The sequence below is a fragment of the Mchenga conophoros genome, linkage group LG22 (assembly GCF_057382185.1).
Source record: "Mchenga conophoros isolate Kocher_MC1m ecotype Shallow Benthic linkage group LG22, M_conophoros_male_GT1.1, whole genome shotgun sequence".
In the NCBI taxonomy this organism is placed as follows: domain Eukaryota; kingdom Metazoa; phylum Chordata; class Actinopteri; order Cichliformes; family Cichlidae; genus Mchenga; species Mchenga conophoros.
This window is the reverse complement of record NC_140546.1, coordinates 4,897,656-4,908,374: the sequence shown is the minus strand read 5'-3', so window position 1 is coordinate 4,908,374 and position 10,719 is coordinate 4,897,656. Positions and strand designations below refer to the sequence as shown.

Below are 10,719 nucleotides of genomic sequence, written 5' to 3'. Positions count from 1 at the left end.
TACCCTCGGTGCTAACAGGCTACCATGCTTCATGCTCCTTGCCCAAGTCTATGCACTCGGCCATACTCACTGCAGTTTCATGCTCCGTCTCCTGGGAAGGATTTCAATATCACACCTGCTGCCCTCTTCCCACTGCTTCTCACAGGATCCCTTGGAGCTCAGGTCAGCCCATCTTAAATCTATTCAGCTCACCTGGACCTTCACCTACTCCCCTCAAAGTACCACCAACTCCACCTGCAACATAAGCCATACTCCTCTTTAAAATTCAACCACACCTGGAGAAGTCTGTGAACCCACTAACCCCCTTTTCCTCTCTCCCTCTTGATCACCACGCCACCTTAGGCCACCACGCTACGTTTTCTTGTCAGGAATCCCACGTCAAGTATAACTCTGTGTTTTTGTGCCAAATAAAGACTTGTGTGAAGCAAACTCAACCGTCTCCACATGTGGTCCAGCACTTGAGTCCAGTTTCGTACAGGCCTTTGGCCCCTTGTGACATTAGGCCTACATTTTTTGCAGTACTCTTTCCAAAGTAGGTGAGGTTTTGAGAAAAATAACAAAACAAAAAAACCTGTTTTGATGTCTTAAAACGACGGTGAAAGTGTTTTATGAAGTGTCTTTTGCATAGATGAGTCTGTGTGGTGAAAAAGGCCTTACATATTTGGAGAGCTGCATTAAGAGTGGTGAGAATGACGTTCCTGATGTAAGACTTTCACCAAAGCAACTGAGAAAAGCAGTGATGGGGAAACATTTACTGGAGTTCATTTAAGTGTTCACGAATAAATGTCAGTGAAGTCGTTTGAAAACGTGTGTGTGTGTGTGAAACATGTCAAAAGTGAACCAAAGCAACACATGGTGATAAAACCTGAATTGAATGGTAATGTTTACCAGTTAGAAGCCTTCACAGTGAGAACAGCACAGAGCACCGTCTATCTACCTGGAAGGAATTTTCAAAACTTCCTAAAACACCATTATTTGTAGACAGAATTCCAAAATAGAAATAAAAACTCATTAAATAAACCCTGTATGTGTAGGCAGCGTCGTAACAATGGACATGTTCATTCAGAAATTAAAAAAAAACATTATAGAAAAAAATGCTGGTACACTTTCCAGAACTTAATATTTTTGTGAAATTCAAAACATAACTACATGAATCTGAAGTGTTTTTGAAGCGTTTTAGGCTGAGAATTAGTTTCAGTGTTTAGAGCTGTGAAAAAATAAGTGTCAGGTTTCAAGAGATGTTTTCACATGTGAAAGCTGTAAAATCTACATTTTGAAATCAGATTCTTTAAATATTGTTGTAATGGGCTTTATTTGCTTTAATTACACTATTATAATATTATTAAATGATACAAACAGTGAATGATTTTGTTGAGTTTGTTTGTTTCAGAGTCAGAGAGCCGTGTCTCTCTACAGTCAGAGGTTTTTGTACGGCGCCTCAATGAGTTTGTATCACTGTGGTACACGTTCGGTGGAGGAACCAGACTGGATGTTGGAAGTAAGTCAAAAACAAAGTTACTTCTATGCCCTTTTTCTCTTTAATTTAATTTTCTTTTCTTTAATTTCATTTAATATGAAAGGCTAGGAAACTTTTTGTGTAACTGATTAATTATTTTATTCATAAATTTTGTCCTAAGAAACAAAGTCAGCTTTGGAAATGAATATTCAGACACTCGGGACAATTTACAATGAAAATCTGGGATGTTTCATAGTATTAATTATTATTTGTAGTTCTGATGATAAAGTTGTATTTTGAGGGCTTGTAGGTTTAGTTCAGTCTGACAGAGTCAGAGAGCCGTGTCTCTCTACAGTCAGAGGTTTTTGTACGGCGCCTCAATGAGTTTGTATCACTGTGGTGGACTTTTGGTGGAGGAACCAGACTGGATGTTGGAAGTAAGTTAATTAAACTGTGTTTATTATTAAATATTGTATCATTTTATTTAATAATTATTTGTTAGACTGCTTAGATGAGAGAAAAGTATTTTTTTTTAATAATTTAGTGTTTGATGTTTGTCCTTTTTACTGGACTAATTCAGATGAGCTCTGTGAGTTTCTCTTGTTTAATCTACATTTCTGTCACAGTAAAATGTAGACAAGAGTAAACTTCATCATCTTATGATTAGTTTGTAAATTTCCACCACATCAGCTGCTGTTTGGATGAGTCAAAGTTTGCTTTCTGATGTTTTTATCGTGTCAGATGTTTCAGATTTAGTTTGAAATCATGTGAGCTGTTCAATAACATTTCAAATCTATATGAATGAGTAGCTGCTCTGTGCTTGTGTCCACTAATGTCTTCAGTCGTCCATGATTTAGACTTCTAATCATTTTAAAGCCAAACTTCTGCTGTAAATGTTTCCACATCTGCTTCTTTTATTTCCAGTGTAGTTTGAACATATTTCAGCTCAAACTGTGTGATGATTCTCTCTGTGCTGATATGCATGAGAGGTTTCTTAAAGGGAAGTGAAACAATGTGTGAGTGAATGACTGGTGGAGCAGAAAAAACACCTGACAGAAACTTCTTAACGGAGAAATTCAAATTGTGGTTCGTGTCCTCTAAGCTGATTGGTGTTTCCTAGGTGATACCCTCCCCGCCCTGAAGGTGCTGGGTCCCTCCAACAAGGAGCTGGAGCAGGGGAAGGCCACGCTCATGTGTGTGGCCAACAAGGGCTTCCCCTCAGACTGGAGTCTGTCCTGGAAGACGAGCGACAGCAGTGGCAGCAGCAGCATCAGAGGGGAGGCGAGCAGGACTCCTGGAGTGCTGCAGAATGACGGCCTCTACAGCTGGAGCAGCACCCTGACGCTCACTGCAGACCAGTGGGGGAAGGTGGGCTATGTGACCTGTGAGGCCACCCAGGGCTCCCAGTCTCTGGTCTCAGAGATACTGAGGAGAGACCAGTGTTCCCAGTCCTGATGTCAATCACTGAGTCTTTCATGCTGTTTTTCTTCTGTCTCTTTGTTTCTTTGTGTTTCCAGATTTAAAAAATAAACTCATCAAACAGTCATGTTTCCATCTCATAATGACAACAATCAGAGCAACAATCTCCTCTAGTTTCATCCTTTTGTGTCTGTTGTAAAGCTGATATTTCAAACTCTTAAAAGAATAAAAATGTACCAAGAAAACATGTTCTTTGACTCTGTGAGTTTAATAAATGCACATTAAAAAATAAAGATTTTGTAATATTTGTAAAACCAGACCAAAATAAAAATGTAAACAGACACATCAAGTGTAATGTGCAGTGAAAATGGTTAAATATATTTTTTAATCCACATATTAAATATTTTTCTATAAGCTGTTGAGGTCATGTCAACCATAGATTATCTGTGTGCTCTTCATAATTTCTAGTCTCAAAGCTGCTTTATGATCTACATTTTAATCTGATCTAAAACCTAATAAGTAAAATTAAAGAGCAGGGTGTCATCTGTATGTTTAAACAGAGTTTATCTTAATAAAGTTCAAATGAAGATTTACTGAAGTTTGATTAATGAACTATTTGACAGTGAAACTCTGATGAAGCACCAAAGCAGAGAAGAGTCTAGAAGCTGGTGGTGGCAGAGGTGAAGCAGGTGGAGACTTAGCTGAGGATCTCTAATTGTCAGGATGAGGTGGAGATCAGGAGTCTGAGAGTTAAAGCACACAAAACAGAGGCTGAGTAACTCACAGAAGGCGGCGAGACAATAACTGGACTCAAATAATGACGACAGAATTGAGCTTGACAGTGGACATGATGTTAAGAACAGACTAATGTAACATATGTGTTAAATACTTGTGAATTTCACCCAAAACACTTTCTTTTTTTGGATTAAATATGTCATTTTTGCATCTCACTCTCCTACCTGTGTGATCTGAGTCTGTGTGCGTTCATGTGCGTGTGTGCGCTACGTGGTGACGTAGGCGCGTGCATGTGTGCCCCGGTCACAGCTCCTTTCAGCATGGCCGGAGGTAAGTCACTGCCACGTTGCTCTCAGCTAATTTAAGTTTGTTCGGATCCCAAGCTGCAGTGTGAATACAGCCGAACCGCCGCGTTTTTGTTTGTCATTAAGAGACTCATTCGGGATAAGTTTTGTGGAGGGCGGAGTTCACTAATATATACTTATAATGGGTTTTAGTCGAGAACGCAGCTAAAATGCTAGCATGCTAAGTTAGCCTGATCGCTAGCGGCTTGAGAGCATACTCGCGGCAGTCTCTCCTTTTTTAACAGTATGCACTCTTTTTTCCTTCGTCAGGAGAGGTGTACTGGCAGTCGCATGACACACACAGATCGAACGCATATTTCTGTGTTGCAGGTATGGAGATGTTTTTATGTTTTGGAGATGCAGTCTTTCATTTATTGTTCTTATAAGTTGTTTTGATGTTTTTTCAATGACATGTTATTTATTTTGTGCTTTTTTGTTTTTGAGAGCTTAAGTTAATGTTTTAAAACAATTTGTTGTATTTGATTCATTACATTAATGTACATTAATGAAGCTGCAGACACAGCTCCTTTCAGCATGGCCGGAGGAGAGGTGTACTGGCAGTCGCATGACACACACAGATCGAACGCATATTTCTGTGTTGCAGATGTGCAGTAAAGAGCCAAAGACCCAGTACTGTCTCCTGCCTCTTACTTTCACGCCAGAACACAACGCAGAACAACCGGCGTAACACATAAACGGGTTACACTAACAGAACAAACACAGGAATGCAGGCAGATGAGAGACTACAGGTCTGCTTTAATCAACTTATATAGAAGTTAATCTCTTCTAGTGTTCACAGCAAAGTGAGAGAAACTCACTTCACTAAACCTCTTAACACAAGAAAAAGACCACGGTCTGTCAGGAGGACGCTTGCTGGTTTTACATCTGACAGAGACAGTCTGTCCTGGAACAAAAGACTGAGTCGACACTTTTTCTCTCAGTTAATAATAAAGAATATCAGAGTTATTGAAGTTACAGGTTTCATGTTTCATGCTTCATGCACGACATTCACAGTGTTGGTTTTTGCCCAGTTTAGGTATTTGTGTCTTAGTCCTGTTTTTCCTTTGCTTTGTATTTTTCATGCAGTCTCAATGAACGCCTCGCTTTCTGGTAAATTCCATCCTGTTTCCACGTGTCTGATTTTGGGTCCTCTCACTCTCCGCTCCACACAATCTGCTGCTGCAGATCGTGACATTATTTGAATTATTCATTCTTTTTGTTAAAGTCTTTATTAGTTTCACTATTTGACTTGTCCAGGGTGTACCCTGCCTCTGACCTTAAGACAGCTGGAATAGGATGGGATGCATGTATAGTTTCATTATTATCATTATTGTCAGATCATCAGCATGTGATAATGTGGATATAATACCAAAATAGTAAAATGCCTTCTTATTTTGCATTTATTTATTACAGTTTTTTAATTTTTGATTTCAGACAACCAAACTGTACGATTAAGAAGAAAGCTGTGTTTCTTTACACTCAGAGGTTTTAGCTCAATCATGATGATCCATCCATCCATCTTCATCCGCTTTATCCGGAGCCGGGTCGCGGGGGCAGCAGCCTAAGCAAAGAGGCCCAGACTTCCCTCTCCCCAGCCACCTCCTCCAGCTTATCCGGGGGAACACCAAGGCGTTCCCAGGCCAGCCGAGAGATATAATCTCTCCAGCGTGTCCTGGGTGTGCCCCGGGGCCTCCTCCCGGTGGGACATGCCTGGAACACCTCACCCAGGAGGCGCCCAGGGGGCATCCTTGTCAGATGCCCGAACCACCTCAGCTGGCTCCTTTCGATGTGGAGCAGCAGCTGCTCTACTCTGAGCCCCTCCCGGATGGCCGAACTTCTCACCCTATCTCTAAGGGAGAGGCCAGCCACCCTTCGGAGGAAGCTCATTTCTGCCGCTTGTATCCACGATCTCGTTCTTTCGGTCACTACCCACAGCTCGTGGCCATAGGTGAGGGTAGGGACGTAGATCGACCGGTAAATTGAGAGCTTCGCTTTTACACTCAGCTCCCTCTTCACCACGACGGACCGGTGCAGCGTCCGCATTACTGCAGCCGCAGCCCCAATCCGTCTGTCGATCTCCGGCTCCCTTCTCCCATCACTCGCAAACAAGACCCCGAGATACTTGAACTCCTCCACTTGGGGCAGGAACTCATGCCCGACCCGGAGTGGGCACTCCACCCTTTTCCGGCTGAGAACCATGGCCTCAGATTTGGAGGTGCTGATCCTCATTCCCGCTGCTTCACACTCGGCTGCGAACCGTTCCAGTGCGAGCTGGAGGCCCTCACCCGATGGAGCCAACAGAACCACATCATCTGCAAAAATCAGAGATGAGATTCTGAGGCCACCAAAGCGAAAGCCCTCCGCCACTTGGCTGCGCCTAGAAATCCTGTCCATAAAAATTATGAACAGAACCGGAGACAAAGGGCAGCCCTGGCGGAGCCCATCACCCACCGGGAACGAGTCCGACTTATTGCCGGCAATGCGAACCAAGCTCTTGCAACGGTTGTATAGGGATCGAATGGCCCGTAGCAATGGGCCAGACACCCCATACTCCCGCAACACCTCCCACAGGACACCCCGAGGGACACGGGCAAATGCCTTCTCCAAGTCCACAAAACACATGTAGACTGGTTGGGCAAACTCCCATGCACCCTCAAGTATCCTGGAGAGGATAAAGAGCTGGTCCAGTGTTCCGCGACCAGGACGAAAACCGCATTGTTCCTCCTGTATCCGAGGTTCGACTAACGGACGAACTCTCCTTTCCAGCACCCTGGCATAGACTTTCCCAGGGAGGCTGAGGAGTGTGATCCCCCTGTAGTTGGAACACACCCTCCGGTCCCCCTTCTTAAAGATGGGGACCACCACCCCGGTCTGCCAGTCCACAGGTACTGCCCCTGATCTCCACGCAACATTGCAGAGGCGTGTCAACCAGGACAGCCCTACAACGTCCAGAGCCTTCAGGAACTCGGGGCGGACCTCATCAACACCAGGGGCTCTGCCACCAAGGAGTTGTTTAACTGCCTCAGTGACCTCGCCCCCGAAATTGGCGGGTCATTCCCCTCATCCCCAGACTCTGCTTCCTCCTCGGAAGACGTGTCAGTAGGATTAAGGAGGTCCTCGAAGTATTCCTTCCACCGCCTGACAATTTTCTCAGTCGACGTCAGTAGCGCTCCGCCAGCACTATACACAGTGCAGGTAGAGCACCGCTTTCCCCTCCTGAGACGCCTGACGGTTTGCCAGAATCTCTTCGAGGCAGTCCGAAAGTCTTTTTCCATGGCCTCTCCGAACTCCTCCCACACCCGAGTTTTTGCTTCAGCCACTGCCCGAGCCGCATTCCGCTTGGCCTGTCGATACCTGTCGGCTGCCTCCGGAGTCCCACAGGCCAACCAAGCCCGATAGGACTCCTTCTTCAGCCTGGTGGCTCCCTTCACCTCTGGTGTCCACCATTTGGTTCGGGGATTACCACCGCGGCAGGCACCAACCACCTTGCGGCCGCAGCTCAATGCAGCAGCTTCGGCAATGGAGACGCTGAACATGGTCCATTCGGACTCAATGTCCCCAGTCTCCCTCGGAATGCTGTTGAAGCTCTGCCGGAGGTGTGCGTTGAAGATCTCGCGGACTGGGGCCTCTGCTAGACGTTCCCAGCACACCCTCACTACGCGTTTAGGTGCACCAGGTCTGTCCAGCGTCCTCCCCCGCCACCTGATCCAACTCACCCAATCATGATGATACAAACTCTTTTCTTTCAGGATCCAGACTGGATGTCTGGAAATAAATCAATTTTAAATGAGTATTTTAAACAATACTTTGTCCTTCTGTTTTTGTTTTAGCATGCTAAGTATGTAAAAAAAAGTCCTGTTTAGAAGCGGACATGTCACAGTGCTGGATCTGTGACCCAGTGTTTTGTCTGTGTTGTTAATTTATATTCTTTGATTACTTTTATTCATGGTTTTGGTTATCTTTTTTTCTTAAGTTCTTAGTGATCCTAGTTCTCCCTCCCTCAGTGTCCATCTCAAGCCTGTGTATAAGCTCTTGTCTCCATGTTTATTGTTCCCTCTGTTGCACAGACAGTCATGTCTCCATGTCTCAGTGTCTAGTGTCTGTCTCTGTTTTTGTTCCCCCAGTCACAGTGTCTTTTCTGCATCTACATATTTGTCATGCTTCCTGTTTTCTTCTGATAGTCCTTGTCCTGTGTTCAGTTTTCAGTTTTGCTTCCCCTTGGTCTCCTTATGTGTGATTATTTCCATCTGTGCTCTCCTCCTGTGTGTCATTCCCTTGTGTGTTTCCTCTGCCTGTTGTCGTGTTGTCCCATGTGCTGTAAGTTTCTCCATGTTTCTGTCCATCATTCCTAGTTCCATGCTCCTTATTTCCTAGTGTTTCTGTCTCTAGTCCCCCAGAGTCTAGTTCTTATTTTCCATGTTCAAGTTTTGGTTTGTTTTTCGTAAATGTTTATTTTGTGCATTATTTCCCAACAAATAAAGCTGCCTCTTTAAATTTGTTTCCGTGTAAGAATCCTGAATCCAGGAACCTTCATGCTGCCTGCCATACAGCAAACATGACAGGACATTGAATAACAAACATTAGTATACACAGAGCCAGCCAGATGTAGAAGTGTGATGTGTCTCATGTGAAGGTGTTTTAACCTGAGTGAGCACTTCATTTAATTATTCACGATATCCATATCCATTTCATCTTTCCAGGATATCAGTGTATTTAAACTTTTAGCGTCCGAGAGCCTGAAAGCTATAAATATTTTACTTTTTACCACTTTGCTTCAGTTTAGTTAATTTTATATCTAAATGTTTACAAATTGCATTTAATTCCTGTTTGAATCATGATATTAAAATGGGAAACAGAGACATTGTCCTGGTAATTTGATGTTTTTGTGTTTCTCTTTAAATTCTTAAATGGTTTTGTCCTGCCTTACCTCTGAGCTACTTTACTCAAATACTCCTGTACAGAAACATGTTATTAATATATGTTGTTTAATCCTGTCATGTCTGGCAGTTTATGCAATCTGAATTATGATCTGAATGCACTGTGGTGCCAAAAACATGTTGCAAGATCAGCTCTATAAGTTCTCTATGGTTCCTCTTGTTTCCTCTGCCTGTTGTCGTGTTGTCCAACAATGTGTCACCAACTGCTGCACCTGTAAGAAAAAACAAAGGGAACAAAAACATACAGCACCTGGAACACAAAGATATGAAAATGCACAGATACATAAATTAACAATCTTTTTGTGGTGTGTGTCATTGTCACAAAAGGTAGACAATAATGAGGGCAGGGAGGTGCAATAATGCCCTCCTGGGTGTCAGAGGCAGACAGCGATAGATCCAGGAGATCCAGGAGATCCAGGAGGCCACAGCAGGAGAAGGAGGAAGGCCCCAGATGGGGCACCCAGAGGGTGAGAGTCTCAGAGAACCAGAGGCAACAGGCATCAGTCGGATGTCCTAGCACGAGCCGAGAACAGTGCCCAAGGACCACCTGGCACGACTTTGAAAAGTGGAATGAGAGGCAGAGTCTTCAGCTCAGAGAAGATCAGCTTCCAAGTTGAAGTCATGAATCACAATCACACACAAATCTGTGTTTATTGATACCAAATACAGTTACAATGCATTCATTGTATACTCTGATTACATTGTATAAAGAGTGAAATGCATGTTTATTACTGCTTCTATTAATAGTGTTGTTATGAGTGGTTATGATGCTGTTTAAGGTAAATCTGGAGGAAATCCATCAGTCTCTGCAGCAGTCAGTTCAGCTCTTATTCAGTCTGAGGTAAAATAATATTAAAATGTGTAAACACATCTGTGCTGAGATAACTCTGAACTCTAAACTTATTTGTTCTCTATCATGTAGGAACGTCTGTGAGCAGTAAAGTGGTTTTTCTTTAGCTCCTTATTTATTCATGTTGCTTTAAAATTTAAGACTTAAGATTCAAACTAATAAAATCATTTAAAGATTTCAAAGTTATGCTCTGATAAAGCAATTAACAAAGTGGAGTCTAAGCAATGATGGGAAAGAGGAAACGAATGCTGGATTCAAAAGTTTACTATTTAAATTTCTACAGCAGCTAATTAATAAATACTTAATTTATCTAGTGATGTTTTCTGTGTTCAAAGTATTTGGTGGTCTTTTAATTTACAGCAATACACAATGTTAATGCTGTGTGTGTGTGTGTGTGTGTGTGTGTGTGTGTGTGTGTGTGTGTGTGCGTGTGTGCGTGTGTGTGTGTCCTCAGTGAACTGTATCAGTCTCTGCAGTATCTTCCAGCTGCAGCAGTCACTTCAGTTTCTGTTCAGTCTGACTGAGGGAGGTTTTTGTACGACTGTTTTTCACTGTGTGAACACATGCTGACTGTTAGGGTAGTGAAAACTCTGACAGTAATAAACTGCTGCATCTTCAGCCTGGACTCCACTGATGGTCAGAGTGAAGTCAGAGTTTGATCCACTGCCTGTAAAACGAGCTGGAATCCCTGATTGTCGAGTGCTAGCATAGTAAATGAGCAGTTTAGGAACTCCTCCATCTTTCTGTTGGTACCAGGCTAAACGCTGATAGTTGCTATAAACATAAACATCCTGACTGGTCGTACACTTGATGCTCACAGATCCTCCCACAGCAGAGCTCACTGCTCCAGGCTGAGTAACTGTGTATTGTCCTCTGGACTCTGAGGACACAGAGACAAAAACATAAAGCAGCTTCATGGTTTTGTGGGCTTCATTTCAGAGGGACAGATGTTGATAGAGGAGAGGAGTTTGATTCTCT

The 10,719-nt window shown here is 43.2% G+C and overlaps 1 long non-coding RNA gene across 1 annotated transcript; it reads left to right on the top strand.

The window, feature by feature from the left end:
* Positions 1 to 2,906: 2,906 nt before the first annotated feature.
* LOC146548596 (uncharacterized) lies at positions 2,907 to 10,142 on the top strand. Its single transcript, XR_014890449.1, has 3 exons — positions 2,907 to 3,940; positions 4,225 to 4,284; positions 9,219 to 10,142. It is a non-coding gene; the product is annotated as an uncharacterized LOC146548596 (long non-coding RNA).
* Positions 10,143 to 10,719: the final 577 nt, after the last annotated feature.